The 5,087-nt window shown below is 41.5% G+C and overlaps 1 protein-coding gene across 1 annotated transcript in view; it reads left to right on the forward strand.

Moving 5' to 3' along the window:
* Positions 1-5,087, forward strand: part of KIAA1244 (KIAA1244 ortholog) — an 87,887-nt gene that overhangs the window by 11,338 nt on the left and 71,462 nt on the right. The window lies entirely within an intron of this gene.

Consider the following 5,087-nt stretch of genomic DNA (forward strand, 5'->3'; position numbering starts at 1 on the left):
GGTAGGTTGATGAGCCACAGCGCACTTAGACTACTAGAAAGGTCATGCTGAATATAAAGGCTCTTTACGTTCTCATGACTCATTCTGCGGTTTACAAAGCTGGCAGTCATGGGGTGGAGTGGCTCAGGGAGGACAACCTGTGTCCTGGGGATCCTCTGGGTCCTGGAATATACACTTGGTTCTGTCTCTGACCTAGCTGCCTGACCCTGGGCAGGTCATTGGAGCTTCAGGCCAGATACCTTGGAGGTCTAGTGAACAAAACTCCAGGTAGCCTCCACAGGAACAGGACTGAGTCTTTGTCCTTGGCATGCTCTGCTTACCCTGTTTTGCACGTAACAAGATCCATTCTTACCAAATGCTGTTTTCTCTAGTGGAGTAATGGAGTTTTGCTGGTGCAAATGGCTGCTGGTTTCTAGTGACTTTAGAATATATATATTATTATTTTTATTAATCATTCTTCTGGTTCAGGGCAGGAGGATGGATGGCACTCTTTTTTTTGAGGGGGGGGGCTGCTATCACATTATACTAATTCGTTTGATATTTATGTGTTATACCAGATTTGAATAGAAACAACGTGATTAAGAAAGCCATTTCATGTCTCTGCAATTACTTTGTGTGCTGTAAAATCATTCTTCCAGACCTTTGTTCTGCAGGGGCTCTCACTGTATCCTTTGCACAGGTGACCTTAGACAACAGCATCAGATAAAGAGTGGTCCCTGTCTTCTTTTCTGCTGTCGGGGAAAAAACACTACAGCCAGGATCTGTTACTACTACCTCTCTCTTTATTTGTTTGGGGGTTTTTTTTAGCTCTCTTTTCCTTCTTTTTTTTTGAGGGGTGTCTGTGGTTTTTTTGGTTTGTTTTTTTAAATGGAGCTCTCTTTCGAGTGCACTTTGCAGTGGCCATGTGCAAACAATGCAGTCAGTGTGGATTTCAGCGTAGTACACCACACATCCAAGCACATCTGTTTTCTTCACTATCTTTCCTTCTTTACACCATCTCCACTTCTTTCTTCCTTCTAGCTTCTGTTTTCATTGCTTTGTTTCATCTGTCAATGCCCAGTATACCTTATGCTGAAGATTTTGGTAAATCAAAGGTGCTCCCTTCCTTTCGTGCCTTCTTTGTGTTGTACTTGACTGGTCTCATTCAGGGTTAAGTTGGTATTTGTGCCTAAAACTGTATGTGTATATATGTCCACACCTGCGTGCATCAGTATGGAAGCCTAGGACTTCCCATGTGAAACCAGTTTCTGTACAGTAAAATGTACAGAATATTCTGTGTTAATGTTAACAAAACATTCTTAAATGTGTTTTGAAGTATATTGAAGTGCACCAGCTTATTCTCAGAACTTTATATGTGTGAAATGTCTTACATGTGTAACACTACAAAACCTGAATTAATTGTACAGTATAGAACTGCGGACAGTGGAGTAAGCAATGAGATCCCATGGTGTGGGATCACTCAAAACAGGAAGGAATTATAAAAGGGCTGTAAGGTATAAGAAGAAACCTCAATCCCTTTCTGCATCTCACTCAGACCAAATTCTGGTCTGCATTATCTCTTGGGCAGCCTTATTGAGCCCAGTTCTTAAGTGTTAGACCTTAGCAGGGACAGTGTTAATTGTCATCATGCTTTTCCATTCTTCCTGGGGATTATCTGCCACGTCCTTTCGGATGTCTAGCAGATGATGCATTTAAATGGCAGATTGAACCGAAGAGTGGAAGATGTTCAAGCTGATCAAACATTGTGAGAGATCTCTCCAGGTGTTTTATAGCTGTAACATGGGCGTGCTAAAGATTTAATTGACTGAGTGTGTAACAAGAACAGGAAGTGACACAAAGGCAATTCATTTTCTCCTAGAATGAGGTGGGAACACAGGCTGCAGCAATCTTAATTAGATTTTCAGTTAAACATTTTCAGCAAGGATGGGGAGTTCAGCTAATTGAATCTGTTCTAATTTCCATCCTCCTGTTAGTCAGTTTTTGCTCTCCTTTTTGGGAGGTAGCTCAAGGAACAGCTCTCATTGTTCTCTGCTCACTGCAGTATGGGGTAACAGATGGTAGGCAACATGCTGATGTGCAGGGTAGCTACACGTAAGCCATAAGAACTCCCACCTGTCCTCATTGTAATGAAACTGAGCTGGATCCACTCCAGTGACTTACGACTATCTAGCCCTTCCCCTCTCCTCCCAGCCTCCATCCACTCTAATGTGATAGTAAGTTTGTTTTTTATTAATAATGACCCAAACATGTCTATGCTGTTGCAGTGAGCTGTAGAAGGTCTAGAAGAAATGCAGTGTTCTTCCCTGAAGAGGTGCAGGTTTAAGTAATCGTTGGGTTTTAACATCCCTGCAGTTAGTACTAGACACTATTGTGGGGTTGGTTTTTTTTTTTCTTCTTCCCCCCTTCCCCAGCCCCGTGTGTCTGGATGATTGAGTACCAGTTAATGCATAGGTACCTTGCTTTGGCACCTGTCGATATACTCATCTCAACCGTGAGTTCTCCCCCAGAGGGTGATACTGACAACTTCATTTAGAAGAGAGAGTATGTTAAAGTCACAGTGTAAAAGTTAGCACTTAGAGGTGTTTCTGGGTTAGAGATGTATGGCCATGGCACCTTTCCGTACTAGAAAGTCCTATCACAATTTGCATGCAAGCCACATGTGTTCCCAGGTCCAGACAAAGCCAGCAGTAGATATGCAGGCAGTAGCCATCTCTGTGCTGGCTAGAGGATTACTGTCTGAACCCTGGAGTAGATGTTTTGACAATTCCTGTAGATCTGGATGATGTGAAACTCTATGAGGAAGTAATTCCTAGATGTTCTGTGGTTCAAGCTGTTTTGGATGCTAAACTTACGGGCTTTAAGAGACATTCTAGTTAAATGGATTCCACAAACATTCAAGAAGGGAGCTTCCGAGAAAATTGGGCTTTGTGCCTGCCTGTTTCTCATAATATCCCAAGTGAAGCAAATGGATAGCTTCTAGTTAGAAACCTATTTTAAGATACACGTGTAATCTGCTTCAAGTTCTTCAGAAATCTGCATGATTCATGTTTCTTTTAAAAAGCTTCTTTTAGTGTTATGCCAAATGGCCTTTTACAAATTCCCATGCCTGGGAAGAAGGTACAAATAGGAGAAGACTTGCACATTCTGAAGAGGTCTTTGCCAAGTACAGCAGCTTGCTAGATTGCTTAACTGAGCCATGCTTCTGACTCTCAAACCGGTAATTTATCATTAAAGGAAGAGGTTGCATTTCAAAGAGCAAATAGGAGTTTTGTGCCCCTTGGGTAGCTTGTGATGTGTGCTTTTTCTTTCTTTCTTTCTTTCTTTCTTTTCTCAAAAAAAAAAAAAAAAGGAAAGTGGAGAAAAGGAATATCAGCTGAACACACTCAAAATAGAGTTGATGTTCAGTCCCCCCTGCAAGCAGGATCCACTGAAGGAGTTGCAAGCCAGGTTCCCCAAAGCTGAGAGGCCAGTGTTTGGTAATCTCCATTTAAGTTTTTGAAAAAGCAAGTTCAGATTGTAGACGTTCAGTTCTGGAGGGAGGTTGGTATGGGCAGACTGTTGCAAAGCATGACTTTAGGTAGCTTTGAAAGTATGTCTGAAACTCCGGTAATCACTATTGCTGTAACCCAGGGCTTCTCCTTAGCTAGTTATGAAGGGAGGGTTTGCGAGAGGAACAGAATTTGCCTGCTGGTCTACTGCACTTATTTCATTTGTGTCAGAACTTGAACCTCTGGAGCTGTAGGAGGGTTAGTCAATACTTTTAATATACTTTTGGGCAAATAAACTGCTTATCATTGGGTCAACTGAAACTAAGTGAATTCAGATCAGAGGCAGCTCACAGGGGCAAAAGAGGGAAAACTTCATTTTGGTATTTTTAGAAAGTAAACATCTTTGGTTCTGCTTTGAAAAGACAGGGACTTTGGGGTGTGCTTGAATGCATTAAGACTTGACAAAGAAGAACACTCCAAATGGAACAAGACAGGACTTTTTGGTTTTCAGTTGGGTAAGGAAAGACTCAGCTAGTTGTTTTCTGTTCCTCCTTACCTTGCACACATTTGTCTCCATGTGGAGAAAATCAGTGTAATTCCAAGGGGGCTCCTTGGAGTGCAATGCAGACAGTTGGAGAACTAAGACTCTTAAGAGCTGGCACAGAATGGTTTGCCGTAACAGGTATGTCTATGCAAATGCAAAAATAGATTATGTGTATGGATAAGTGCCTCTTAGGATATGTGACCTAGTGAAGTGTTGCAGCCCTTCAGGGGCCTGCAGTTGGACATGGGCTGAGTATCTCCAATCAGGAATTGAGTTTCTGCCAACTAGCAGGATTTACTGAAAGGGCTTGTGGTTACTAGGTGTTCGTCAGATGCTGCAGCCCTTCTCTGATGGGGAGCAAGGAGTAAAGAGGGAAGTCACAGTTCCAGTCACTGTTTGGTTTGGACACCAAATAAAAAAATACAGTAGATAATGAATCAAAAGCACTGAGTTAAAAGCATCTAAAATAATATCCTAATTAATGATCTATTTTAATGTTAAAAAATATGGTGTTACTCTGTAATCATAGTACAGCTTATTCGTAGTTCTAGCACATGCTAATTCAGGCGTAAAACAAATTTGTTGGTACACATTTGCTTTTGTGTACACCATTTATAGTTGGAGGGCGCTAACGTGACAGGCCACGCTGTGCTGTAGAGGAGGCCATAGACCAAAACGTGATGTAGAGAACATGAATTATGAAACCGGTTTTCTGGCAACTTGAATATTAAACAGAAGGTAAGTGACTGAAGTGTAACACTTATCCCGCTGAGTTGAAGGACCACTAGTGATCTGTGAATCCCTTATTTATGTTTTGCACATTTGTGCATGCACACAGAGGACTAACAGTTGGGAAGTATTTTGTGAAATTTCAATTAAAAGACCATTCTTAACAGTAGGTGAAGAAATATGCCAGCTTTCTTTAGAGGGAAGAAATGCTTTACAGAGTTGTGAAATTCTCCTTGATAACTGTATGCAAGTGTTATCTTACTGAAAATGATGCAGCCCTCCTGGAAGTTACTCCTTTGAATATCAATTGTAGTTCCATCATTCCT

This window comes from Buceros rhinoceros, unplaced genomic scaffold (assembly GCF_000710305.1).
Source record: "Buceros rhinoceros silvestris isolate BGI_N320 unplaced genomic scaffold, ASM71030v1 scaffold7773, whole genome shotgun sequence".
Lineage (NCBI taxonomy): Eukaryota > Metazoa > Chordata > Aves > Bucerotiformes > Bucerotidae > Buceros > Buceros rhinoceros.